This window comes from Palaemon carinicauda, chromosome 16 (assembly GCF_036898095.1).
Source record: "Palaemon carinicauda isolate YSFRI2023 chromosome 16, ASM3689809v2, whole genome shotgun sequence".
NCBI classification, from domain to species: Eukaryota; Metazoa; Arthropoda; class Malacostraca; order Decapoda; family Palaemonidae; genus Palaemon; species Palaemon carinicauda.
Window position 1 is genome coordinate 82,433,734 of NC_090740.1, and position 15,000 is coordinate 82,448,733.

The window sequence follows — 15,000 nt, forward strand, 5'->3', positions numbered from 1 at the left end:
GTACAATTTTATTTATGTATTAACTGTAATCTTAAACCCCCAGAAATAGAAATTATAAATGTTAATTTGTTGCGCAAAACGACGGACTAATTATGTTAGCTAGTTTTTGAAAGCTGATAACGATAATTGGTTGTTCGCAAGTAAATTGTTCGGTAGAACAGTGTTCTAGACCCTCAATAGTTATTGTAAACAGACAACATATTTTACAGTTTTTTTTTTTTTTTGTTATAACATGAATTTCACTCGCCTCTCTCTCTCTCTCTCTACCCGTATTCTATATGGTGTACTGTATACAGGGGGGGTATATATACGTTTTTTTAAGCATTTTTGAAGAGGCGCCGCTACTTCGCGGATTTTTCAGTTTTCGCGGGTGGTCTCGGTCCCCATTAACCGCGATAACCGAGGGACCACTGTATATATTTCTTGCTCCAGTAAAAAATACATCATTGCAAATGTGGATGTTAGAGCACAACCCAATATGAAGACTAATGTCAGGAATTGTTGAAGACGCAGGTTTTTCTCTTCGTTAATTTTTTCCACCATAAGCTCTGCAACCTTAACTAAAAATGCTCTGTTAACTAGCAGATACACTTGAAGAATAATAGCATTAATGGACATGATGTTCATAATCATATTGAAGAGGACATCTGCTGTACTTCTTTGATTGTCAGCTGCGCACATGACATTCGATATAGAGCTTGAAACAACAGAAATGTTTATTCAAAGAGATCAACCATTTTCCCAAGAATTCCGTGCAAAGATAACTTTGACTATCTTTCAAATTGTAGATTCTCAATGACTTTGGCTTTTGGAACTTTACTACAGTGCCTTTCCTGAATGGTCCATCTATATGGAAATGCTCAAAGTATCCTCATCAAGTAGAGCATCATAAGAAATGGATAAGGAAATCTCTCATCCATCTTTCTGTATATCAAAAATATTATATACAAAATATTTGACGTTTTGGAATATTAGTTAAGACAAAGGCAATAAGGAACGAGGGTATACCATTATTCAATCCACAATGTTGAGTATATATAGTACCTAACATACCCCTTGCTTCATATCCTTATAAATGAATGATGCGAAGCAATTTGCCACTACCAAAGCAATCAGTGAATTAGTCAACTTCTTACCCTTTGTTACCTTATGAGCTTCTACTTCACTTCTAATGTAGTGTTGCCAAGAAATACTGTAGCAATATCTATAGAAACAGTTTACATGAAATGTGAGTGAAAAAGTTCTTTAACTAATTTAAGCTGACCTGAACAAAAGTAACTGGCAAATAAAACTTCTTATTCTTTCATGGTAGGAGAGGAAACGACCAAAACTGTTTTCTTAAAAATTAGAACATAATTTTTAACAATATTCATTTTGCATGCATAGAGAGAGAGAGAGAGAGAGAGAGAGAGAGAGAGAGAGAGAGAGAGAGAGAGATATGCTACTGAAATAAAACATTCGATCAGTAACAATATATTCGTGTTATCTGAATGTTAGGTCTTATTAAATTCAATAAATTTTTAGGACACAATATTTTTGCACATTATTGTAGCTACTATCATTCTCGTTATCATTTTGATGATCACTATCAATATAATTACTATTATATAACTCCACCATAACTATACTAATTTTTTATATTATCATTATTATAACTTTTATTATATCATCTTCGACGTTTTCTCATTATAATAATAATAATAATAGTAATAATAATAATAATAATAATAATAATAATGTTATTATTATTATTATTATTATTATTATTATTATTATTATTATTATTATTATTATTATTATTATTATTATTATTATTATTATTACTACTACTATCATTATTATTATTATCATTTATAGAAAAAAACTTTATTCCTTTAGAACGTAATGACATACTATTAACTGCATTAAAAAGCCTCCTTGGAAATAAGAAGTGGAAATCATAAAAAGTTCCATTTATCAAAATACTGATAAATAGTAAATTTTTCTATATAATACATCAACTCGTGGTTTTTATTGTTTATTTCATAATTTTGTTGGTTCTAAAAATCTCTTTACCATACCCTACTCATAGTGTTTTAGTATTGGATTGCATTAAAATATATATATATATATATATATATATATATATATATATAAATTGGTACCAAACATGAAATCGCTTCAGTTTGCTCACGAACACTCAAGACAATATAAGCCTTTCAGGCTTTTGTAAACAGAGAGACAATCTGAGAGACTTACAATTTCGGAAATAGTTTAGGCATCGAAACGAGTGGATTTGCTGTAATCTTTTCAGAGATTTTGTTTTGTGTTTGGCAATAAAGACTATTTCATTCGGATCTAAAGCCATTTGGGCCTGAAGCTCTGTTGAGGTTCATGCCATTTAACTTTTGGGTTGCGAGGCAATTCTTTTTTGTTTAGAAAATAAATGTCGTTTCAAACCATTTGGTGATATAGCGCTTTCTTTCTCTTTGTGGAATTCATATACTAGCCATCTTCTTTAATGCTTGAATGCTTTTTATGATATCAGTTCAAAGTCTTGAAGGATATAAATTGACATGGAATAGGAAAAGTTTTTGCACTTAAAGTGAGCATTCATGCAATGTTTTTGTGGAATATTCTCGCTCTCTGGAATCAAAAGACAGCTTCGGCAGTAATTTGGATTATGTTTCATTGCCCATTTTGACTCCCTGAAAACAAATTCTCACTAATTCCCACTAAGTAGCATCTTATTTGAAATATATTTCAGTATATAATGTGACATCCTGTAAAAATATCCTCATTTCGATTATATTTCATTCCATGACTCTTAATAAACAGATTCTCATTTGAATTATATTTCATTATCTAATGTCACTCAGTAAAAATATTCTCTTTTTAATTATATTTCCTTGCCATGTTGACTCCTAGTAAACAGATTCCCATTTGAGTTATATTTCATTATGTATTGTGACTCACAGTTAAAATATTTCAATTTGAATCATATTTCATTACCATTTTGACTGCCAGTAAACAGATTCTCACTTGAATTATATTTCATTAAACAATGTGACTCTTGGTAGACAGATTATCACTGGAATTATATTTCATTATCTAATGTGACCACAGTAAACAGATCCTCAATTCAATCATATTTCATTAACCAATGATATTCCCAGTATAATTCAATTGTTTCGTTAGTTTTGTATTGATTTTGCATTTAAATACATCACCATTAAGAAAGAAAACTTCTGTTGATATATTTCCACTTGATTTGTACAACGAGGAGTCAATTATTATGTGTAACTGCGTATTTCATTACAGGGAAAATAGTCATAAATTGTCTATTTAATTAGGAAACACCGACTGAATTGGTTGTTTATAGCTAATGCAGATACGGACAGTAACGAAGAAGAAAATCAATTAATGCAAAAAAATTATTATTATTATTATTATTATTATTATTATTATTATTATTATTATTATTATTATTATTATTATTATTATTATTATTATTATTATTATTATTGACGTCTATAGCTAACTCAAAACTTATAATTATAGAGAGTCTTATTTAACACATAACCGATATAACACATACTTTTCTTTTATCAAGGTTAAAGTAAATCCGATTTCAGAACAAAAGTTGGCCAGTATATTCGATGTAAATCAAACTAGGCCATCCCAGACCTTATCTTCATATAGAGGAGAATCTAAATAATATTAAGAATACTTACTTTACTTTAAGGTCTGATTTTCTGGTCAAATACAGCAGGGGAACCCTACTCTCTACTAGACTTACACAGCCTTTTATCATGTGCATTCCATGACATTCAGCATTTCACACCGCATATTGCTCGTTTATTGTAAAATTCACACTATCGAAGCAATTAGAGAACAAGAAAGTCTTCAGTCTTTTGGATTTCTAGTGAGAGCTTATTGTATAATCTCTGGGCCTACAGAAGACATATATTTAGGTTTCAATAACTTGAAACCATCTCCAACAATTATTGTGTCAAAAGGATTCGTTGGCTGCACAATATGTAGCAATTCATTTATATATATATATATATATATATATATGTATATATATATATATATATATATATATATATTATATATATATATATTATATTATATATGTATATATATATATATAATATATTATATGCTTCAATAGGCAGCCAGTGTAAACCAATTAGTGAAGGAGTGATCTCTTCTCGATGGGTTTTGCTCGTCTGTTGATTATGCTTAGTAAAATTTTAAGTTGAACTGTTGGTAAATTGTAGTAGATGGAGTTAAAGTAGTAAATCCCTTATAATATAAATAGTTTATTTCAAGTTTCTTTACAGAATGTCCATCTAGGTACTTCTTTGTAAAAGCAATGTGTCTAAGATGATAGCCAGCTTTTTTTTCAACGTTATTTATTTGGGCACTGATAGAAAAAATACAGTCAAGAGATACGCATACATCACGAACTTTACCAAATATCGGGGCAGAGTTGTTATTTATGTTTATTTGAATATCACCCAAGTTTCTTACGCTATTTTTCTTTCCAATCTACATGAACTCAGTTTTATTTTTATTTGACTCTAGTTGTTTGATTGTCATCCAATCCCTAACACTGGCATGAATTCGGTTTGGAGCTCCAGTAGTGTAGTTTGTATAATTTATGGAGAAGTAAAATTGTATATCCTCTGCAAATACTTTGATTTTCACTCCATGCCTTTGTAATATTTTAGACAAATCAATAGTATTGATACAGAATAATATCGGGGCCATTACACTGTCCTAGAGTACCTCTCTCTTCTTATGATGAATACGATTTTCTAATTTGCGCATAATAAGCTCTGACAACTAAGTAGTCTTTTGGGTATTCAAAATAGTAGCAGTTCATGAACAACTGTATCAAAACCAGTACTAATATCGAGCAATATTCTAGTACCACATTTGTTTTCCTGTCATTTCCAACATGCCATTTACAACGGAACAGTTAGCCGTCTCTGTGGAGCATAATTTTCTGTAAGTAGACTGGTTTTCTGACAAAGGATATATTTCTTTTAAGTTACTGATTAGTTGTTCAAGAATTATGTATTTCAGAACTTTTCAAATGTAGGGTAAATATGAAATACATCTTAGAGCTTAATTCCTGATAATCTTGATCCTTTTTCAGAACCGGTGTAACTATAACCATTTTCTCAGATTTGGAAACTTACAATCATCGATGCTGGTATTTGTTATTCTCGTAATTATATTAGCTACATTACAAAAGTTTCTTTCTCCATGTAATTCAGATACTGGCGTTGCATCGATATTAGCCTTGTCAAGGTTATTTAACTATGTTTTAAATAATTCTAGTATGTCCAAATATTTATCGTTTATCAATTCTCGAATTCTAATAATTTTATTACCAACAAATTGTATATGGCATCTTAGTATCCATAACGAGCATTTTCTGTTATTTTTCTAATTCAAATCATAAGCTTTGCAGTTTCCTGAATTCAATGTGCGATCAATTAGTATGCTTATCTCGGTGCACTTTATACATTTTACCTGCTGTGATTCACTTTTTTTTTTTATTTTTTTTTCCCGCAGACCTTAGCATCAGTCTTAAACTGCCATCATTTCTAAAATGTCCATACGTCTGATAGCGGTGTCGAGTGATCACATGGCACCCCTTACGTTTAAGTACCCCATCGCAACATAACTTTGGCACCATTATCATGAATAGCCTTCCGAACTTCACGATCACATTTCAACACGTAGTGGGTAGTCCCACCTGCAGCACCTTTCTTGAGTACCAGAATTATCTTCTCTTCTATGCTTTTGATATGGTCGAGGCAACGATTCCTTTGAATCAAAGCATTTACTACTTCATCTTCATCATTATATGCATTGCATATCATTGTTTTAGGTTTAGTTTTCCAATTTTCCTCATCTCAGTGTCAGCAACCGTGGTTTAAATCTTGCCAGCTGCCTCATCTCTGATATTTTCATCAGTAAAGTTTACATTTCCATTTGAAGTTGACCTCGCATTGAGAATGGAAAGGACTTTAAGTGCATGCTGTACATCATTTTGTCTTCCAGAGATTTTAGTTGATGCTTTAGTCGATTCAATTACCAGAAGATTTTTTTTCTTAACTTTGTCAGCATATGTAATTTTCTCTTGTTTTGGGTTCATTTCTTTTAAACTGCTAAGTGTTAACTTAATTGATTCCATATTCATCGCTAGACTATCAACCATTTTAGTAAGATCACTGGTCTGGGTGGAATTTGCTGTATCCGCGGTAACCTCTGCAAATTCGTTTTCCAATTTGGCGATTTTTTTTCTTCACATTCATCTATATCAAGGTCTATCATTTTTTATTACTCCTTCAGTCTCGATATAATTGTATTGTCCATTCTGCTTTATCTACGCAGTATAGACATATCCATTTCAAGTTTCTTAAGTCTCCATCAATGATATTTTCCTCTATAAACACATTTCTTATGGTAGAACCTTTTACAGTCACATCCTATCTATCCTTTAAGTCTCCCCTCGCAGATCCACACAGGGGGCAACCAGCTATGATGTACTTTTATATGTCACATTAGTCTTTCCATGAGATTATGTAATAATTTTCAAAGTTTTCAAAAACAAGAAATATCAGCTAAGAAAAGAGAGAATTCAACAGAGCACGGTAAAACACGTCTTCACTCGCCAACAAGTATTTTCTCTCTAAATAGGAAAAATTTCCTTACTCTGAAATCTACATAATATGGTGCATGTATTTCTAATAGAAGATTTTTTGAATTATTATTTCTTAAATTTGTTTCATTTATTAATTGCATTTTTACTTCCTTTGAAATGCAAAGCTAACTTATATTTTTTCTTGACACTAAAGCTTTCCTCATCTTTCATACAAACTTACACATTTTAGTTTTATTCCCATCGTTCGCACAACAAGCGAGAGATGTATTGGTTTCCTTCTGGTATAGGATAGATCTGTTTCTCTTGTAGTACCTCTTGCGAGTCTAAAATGTGTCACCATCAGCCTCCCTCTGGATGATCTTTCCTAAAATTAATTCTTTTTAATATCCTGCATGACAGATTCTAACTTTAGTGATCATCCTCTTTCAACAGTTATCTCATATGAATATCTCCCTCGTTATGCTTTTCATTTACATGTATATTTGAAATTTGTATTTAGCAGAAAACAATTATAATCCTTAGCTCTAGTAATGCGTCTCTCATCACCTACAGAATGGAATGTTTTGTTCGTACATTTAACTGTTGCCTGAAGTAGATTGTCATTTTTTTTTAACCAGAGTAAATATATTATTTAATATAATTCTTTCTAGAAACAAATTAAAAGTTTTATGTGCTGTTTTTAATGACTTTCATTAAGTTCATTCTGCCTGCAATTCTTCAAAAATGTTTACCCGCTTCTCTTTTTCGGAGAGTTTCATATTCCATTACTACTTTTGCTAAATGAACTATGCGTCAATTTGATTTCTATCTCATTTCCGTAAAATTTCCACATAAAAAGCTTTACTTTTATAAATCAAGGTGAAGGATGACTAAAATAAAAAAAAAAAAAAAGTGAAAGAAAATAATGAGAAAAATAAGAGGCCTACACGCCTCTTCCTACATTCCAGATAAAAAAGGAAGATAAGAGATAAATCCAGTTGACTGCAATAACTAAAATTATCTATATTCTACTCATCAAAAATAGATTACTATCCAATGCTTTGCATAGCTGGTCTATGAATATCATAACTGGAAGAATTTGAAAAACTGGTAAGCAAGATGCGAAAATAACGGTGGGTGTCCGAAATCCATCAAAGATTTCGAACATTTTACCATTTTTTCCTGAGAGAAAAAAAAAAGGAAAATGAACACAAGGTCAAATATGAGAAAAGGATTTTAATAATTATTTACAATAAGTTTGTATGTAATTAATTATATGGAAATTTAATTAGATTATACCATTCATGGTTAGTGTTCATATCAATTTAATATTTTTTGTTAAAACCTCTCTGAATATTCTCAACAAAAGAAGTTTAAGAATTTTACTCCTAATCAACAGTGAAATATTTACACTTTTTATAACTAGCGGAATCTTATACCTACCATGTGTCAACTCATACCATCCTACAGTCTGCTACAACAGCAACCATTAATCTTTCACCTTCTGTCGAACTCAATATTTCGTTTCCATGCCTGCATTGTTAGTTTTCAGACAACGTGGACTCTTTTGTCACTTAAATTGAATGTCTGTTTTCCCCACTTATTAAAGACCGCCATTTTCACACCTTGCCCAAGTGTATTCCAGCTCCCTTACCCTTACTCTCTAAAATACCCCATTGGGGAATAAATCCTAGTTCTACACCTCCCCATATTAGAGTTCCCAATGGAGATTAATGTAACTACTCAGTCCTTCCCATTTCATGAAGAGAGTAGATGCCTCGGTTAATGTTTTCTTCATTTCTAAATAGCTTTAATAACTGCAATTTCACACCCTTTATCTCCGCGCCTCTCATGGCAGAATCTACCAAGTACACTATTTTCCAGGACCAACTGCCCATTGGATCTTGCTGGCCAATGATGAACTTTCGAGGCGGTCCTCACAGCTTCACCTCGCCAATCGCTTGGTGGATGAATTCCGTCCCCTCCGACGTTCCTCCTACGTGACCACATATGAGAGACGACCGGCTTTTACGCTATCAGAAATCTTTGACTGGTGGTAAGGAAAAGAAGTCTTTGGCAGGTGGCCATGAGAAATTTTAATGGGCGGCTCCAAGAAGACAGAGAATAGGGCCAGAGTTCAACCTACATCCCCTTGCTCAGCCGAAACCCTTAAGCCCCTATTACACGTATCCGGTTTCCTATGGCCAACCTGGCCTACGGCGCCGTAGGAAAATTCTGGCTTACGGCTAGAGCTATTACACGTATTTGAACGGATGGAGGCAAGTGGGTCAGTGTGGCACTGTTTGTGGTGGAGGAGTGACATGTCTTATCTTGACGACATTCTCGTTCCTATTGCTCTAGCGTGCTACTTGAAGGTGAAAACAAAGAAAAAGAAGATTTGGTTCAAACAATGGCTGCATAAACGACAAAAATACTCTCATGTTAACTTAATGAAGGAACTTCCACTAGAAAAAGATGACTGGTTTAACTACATGCGAATGGATCACGACACATATTTGGAACTCTTAAGTCAGGTATCACCTTTAATAGAAAAAAATGGACACTTGCATGAGAGAAGCAAATAGTCAACATGAGCGTCCTTCAGCCCAGATTATCAGAAATTTCTGGATATCTTCTGAAATATGCAACTATTGTCAGAATCTAATAAATCAAGGCAGAATCTTCTGAAAATTGTAATGATTTGTCAGTTATTTCCAAAATTTTATAAATATATACAGAAATCTGGGACAAAAATATAAATCATAAACTTCTAAACATTTCTACGGAAAAGGAATGGAGAGAGAGAGAGAGAGAGAGAGAGAGAGAGAGAGAGAGAGAGAGAGAGAGAGAGAGAGAGAGAGAGAGAGATTGCGTGTTGCAAATCCCAAAACGTTTTCTACGTCACATGGTCATGGGACACTGAGGGAGATTATGTTCTAAACCGTTTCAAGCATGTAAGCAACACGTCTGGTTCCCATATAGATTTCAGTGGCACAATATCGATCCGACTGTTCTAAAGGTACCCATATTGACAGTCACTTTCGCAATGTTCACTCTGATTTGAACTTCAGTGTTCTAAGTTTTTTGTCTTTTCGCCTGATTAACTATCTTACGATAAGGTTCTGTCATTCTGCTCTGATTTCATACATAACTACACTTGATTGAATCTGTTATTCACCATTTAGAACAAATATTGAATTATTTGTTGAAATCAGTCCAAAGAAACAACTATGTGTGTAGGCCTAGGCATAGCCCATTTTTTTGTTTTAGTGAATACCACGGTTTCATGATATATATAAATATAAATATAAATATATATATATATATATATATATATATATATATATATATATATATATATATATATATATATATACGTTTATTTTTTGTATTCAGTCAAATAAAATACAATTCATTATATATATGTCAAAGGAAATTGCCAATAATTTACATAATTTAGTTTGTAGCATGTTATTAATATCGTAGTTTTTTCAATTTTCATGACAATTCTAATTTGATGCATAGGCCTAAGTATTATTGAATTTTCCTTTAAATTCATATAAGAAAAGAAATAAATAGTTAATCACTCTTAATGTACAATTGATTTTTTTCTTATTTCCTTTGGTATTATCAATTCATGATAAATAGTATTGTCAGAAATTTTTGGTAATATCCAGAAATTTTATTGCAAATTCCTCAGAAATTATTCAGTGACCATCTGACAGCACTGCTTCAGCCACTCAGACTGATGTCATACCATATGGTGAGCAATTACACGCTATGTCCTCAGTCCTGACGTACAAAGACCATACGGCTAACTTTAGTACTGGCGAAAGTTCATCCGGCCGGCCGTGGATGAGCTTTCATACGGCCGATTTGCTATCACACACTCCGGTTTGATTATATGGTAGCGTCGCGACCGTCGAAGCCGTAGGAAACCGGATAAATGTAATAGTGGCTTTAAAATCAATCTAACTTCTCCCACTTAACTGATCAGATTTGAAGTGTTATGGGTTCTGTCGTATAAGTGTTAAAATTTTGTAAATAAAAGGACAAGTTTAAACTGAAAATGATATTGATATAGTTCATATAAAGAAGAAAAGCAAGTAAATTTTTCCATTGGAGGTTACTTGGAGATAAGTACTATTTATAGAAGTAACAACCCCCCCCCCCACCATGGTCCTTCAAGCTTATTGTCGTCCAGCGGACTAGGAATTACAAGACAAAACGCATACGTGATATGTTAGGACTTGTGTACAGTTTAGTTTCTTTGATCAGAGAAAGAATTTATCCTCTCTGTCTATAAGATGAAAGTCAGACCTGAGGGTGTGCCGGTTCACCAAAGAAAACATTTCCGTCACAGTGGGGAAAGGAGTTACTAACTGAAGGAATTATAAGTTACAAGCCAATAATGCAATAAATTTCAAGGTCTGTCCAGGAGACGAGCACACAAAACGAGCTTTAAGCAGTTCTTCTGAAAGGATAGTTTAATAGTTAGCGTTTGCAAAATAGTACTTCAATTTAATGATTGTTTGGTTATAGGAAGCATGGAAAGGACATTCAACTCCTAAAAGCCGTAAACACAACTGATAGAGAAATGTAAGGTATAAAACATAACAAGTAGTTAAGTAGAACTATGAGAATTTTGATGAGGGAAATTTTATGATAAAGAAATGGCAGCAAGTACGAGAGAGAAAGGATCGGTTGAATTTCGAAATTATAATATTTAAAGGACTACCATACAAGCTATGGCTGTCGCTAGTTACCGAGTCATGAAAATACTCAAAGATAATCTCTAATCTGATTCTTTGTAGGCCTAATGTCAATATAGACATAAAAGAGTTTAATTCCCCCCCCCCCCACAAAACAACAAAAATATAAATATATAACCATCCTTTTGATTAGGTATGCATTTTCCTAACATATAATTCCATTTTTAATGTACACCTAGCGACAAAACCCGGTGTCGCCTGGACAAAAGCAGACCCCAACCACATCAAGCTACTTCGCCCATGGTCAAAATCCAAGGAAAACACTGAAATCAACAACTAAAGCTTTAAACCTCAATTACCTTCGAAATTTTGAACAAAAGCCATCTATTATTGATTGGTAACCCAGTGGGTTCTTTTTGAAACGATACATTATTAGCGCCTACATATACAGTATTAAGAATGTATGTGTGTGTGTGTGTCTGGAGAGAGAGAGAGAGAGAGAGAGAGAGAGAGAGAGAGAGAGAGAGAGAGAGAGAGAGACTGCTGAGGAAAATGCAAACGAATGATATTTCCGTGTGATGAATATTAATATGAAAAGACAATTGCAATAATATTATAGAAAATTTATTATAAAATTACGATAGGAAAATTCAAATAAAAAGTTATGATAAAATCGCTTGATGAATCAGTTTCGAAATAATATTAAATTTATTTTCTTGAATAAATAAAAAAGTTCTCTCTCTTTTCATATATATTTCATTCATTATCGCCTTTCTTCGAGTGGTATCGGTAATTTCCCTCCTCCTCTCATTCGCACCACCCTAACAATGTCTCGGTTGTTTACCGTTGGTCATCTTTCAGGGCAAGAGAGGCATGATCTCTCCAAATCTTGTCTGGCGACACCGGTTTTGTTGCTGGGTGTACCTCCATGAGTGGATTTTATAATGATCACAACAGTTGCAACATAGATAGATCGAGATTGTCATTACAGAATTGTGGACAATATTTCGCCTTATTAACACAGCTGGAATCGTATAGAATTCTTTGCAAAATTTTCTGTTCTGCTTGCAACCCATTTGTGATTGCGTTTTCCTAGACCTGTGATGACTAAAAAAGAAAAAAAAAAAAAGATCAAATACTCCCTAAGCAATAAGAACAACATTAATCGGGAAAAAAAACAAGAGAAATTTATTAGAACGACAAATAACGGAAAGAACCAAAGCTGGATACGGTATTGGTTAATCGCCAGAGAAACAAAATAAAAAAAACAAAAACATCGGGATGAGGAAATCACTCAGAAAACAGTGTTTGGTCTTGAATTTAAGTCCCACCTGCCTGTCTTATAAGGAAATCAGAATCAAGATTCAGTTATGTCTTAGTTGTTCACTGCATATTTTACTGAAACCGTTCTCTTTTCCGTATCCCGGATTACCATGGAAAAGCTTTTTGAAATAGAGGTGAGAAATAGACGATGCAATCTAGAGCAATCTAGAGATACAAGCAAAGCACCTTTGTAATGTACCACTAATTACACACAGATAAAAAGGAATTAATGATATATGTAAGCATGTACACAAGAGTGTGCATGTGCGGTTTTATTAGCATTTCAAGAATATAGCTATAAATGCAGCATGCATTGATACTTTAGAGAGAATTCCTTTAATTCATAAGACAGATACATATTCTCAATTCACAATTAAATTTCATATGAATTGACAGAACTTCATATCTTTTATCATGTTCAACTCTATTGACGCATTATTAATAAAGAAAGGGGGAAATGTGTCTGGTGTATTGTTTCAACCATGCATTGCATCTTGCAACAAAAATTAAATCTTCCCTGAATTTTTTCTTCTATCGGTACCTTTCGTCTCTGAAAATACATCAAGAATCGTTTGAGGTTTTCCTTTCATGTTCTCTTATTGCATTTCGAGCAACTTTCTCTCTCTCTCTCTCTCTCTCTCTCTCTCTCTCTCTCTCTCTCTCTCTCTCTCTCTCTCTCTCTCTCTCTCTCTCTCTCCAATTACATTTGCTTGCTTCATTACCAATACCTCAATGGTTGTTAAACCTGATCTTTAGTAAATCAAATTCATCTGGAAAAGACATAAATGGTAGTGTCTTTGTCATCATAGACAAGTAAACAAATTGATATCTTATAAAATAATTAAGTCCCAATTTTATCTGAAGGTAATTTTATCCCATTCATTAAACTCTGTCCCCTGATGATTTAGTAGTTTATTTACACGTTTAGCACAAATGCTAAAGAAAACAGCAAGAAATTCTTCAAAAGTAACAAGTACTTTTCAAACCAAGTGACGTTTAGAACTTTGCAAATATTTCGTTCGTTGCAAATCAGGTTTTCCCCATTTTCGCTGGTTTAATGTGTTTATGTGACTTTAGTTCCTGGGACCTGAAAGAGAGATTTCCTGAAAAATATGTCAAAAGGGCTGTAATTACTATTTTAATGACTATCTTTGATATGATAATCATTAACGACGAGCGAAGTCGATCTTCGAATGAGTAGATTGTGACGGGCCGAGAGAGGATTTGTGAAATCAAAGGCAGATTGGAAACGACTGAGTTATATATTAAGGAATACTCTTCTTTATATACAAAACGGCAAGGCAACAGGACATGGCATGTTCGAGGGACAGACAAAGTTCAGAGCAAAACCGGAGACATGATCATTCAGGTTCTTTTTAGTGCGAGGGAAGAGCGCAGATACAAGCATAATATATACAATAGGAATTATGTACAATTGTGTGACACACGGTTAGTACATGGCTCCCCCTCTAAAAATGACATACTGAACGTGTTAAATAGGTGCCCTGAATCTGGAGAGGTAGTAGTAACAACTGCGCCGATTAGCAGCAGTGAGTGGCTGTAGAAGTAGTTGGTTGGGGTGCGAGCAAGTGGTGGATGATGGTTGGCTGTGTTGCCGCTCCGGCTCGTCACGGGGTAGGCGAGTGTGTCCTACGGCATTCATAGGCGTGTGTCCTACGGCATTCATAGGCGTGTGTGTCCTACGGCATTCATAGGCGAGTATATCCTACGGCATTCATAAGCCTACGGCATTCATAGGCGTGTATGTCCTACGGCATTCATAGGCGTGTCTGTCCTATAGCATTCACGTCAGCTTCGGTTGAAGTTGAATAGGTGTCCTCTTCGTCACGAGTGGAGGCGTCGATGGAGGTTTTGAAGGTCATGAAGTGGCTGTCCATAAGGGCATGAAGTAGGTTCACCTCACGAGGAAAGCTGTCTGCGACAGGTTGCCGGCGAGTGATACTGGTCATTTTCCCGAGGGTGAGCGAAGCCCTTTGGTCCCCCAACGGTTGTTAAGAGAGCTGAAAAGGCGTTGCTATACGGGCGGCTGGCGACAGTGAGCACTGCTGCAGAAGGTATGTGTTGACGGCGTCATAGTAACGGTGAGAGGTGGAGGGGGGGGGAGGTGGGAGGAGCGAGTCACTCCGGGGTCACCAATGTGACGGGCCGTTTGGTCCCCCAACGGTTGTTGAGAGATCAAAGGCAGATTGGAAACGACTGAGTTATATATTAAGGAACACTCTTCTTTATATACAAAACGGCAAGGCAACAGGACATGGCATGTTCGAGGGACAGACAAAGTTCAGAGCAAAACCGGAG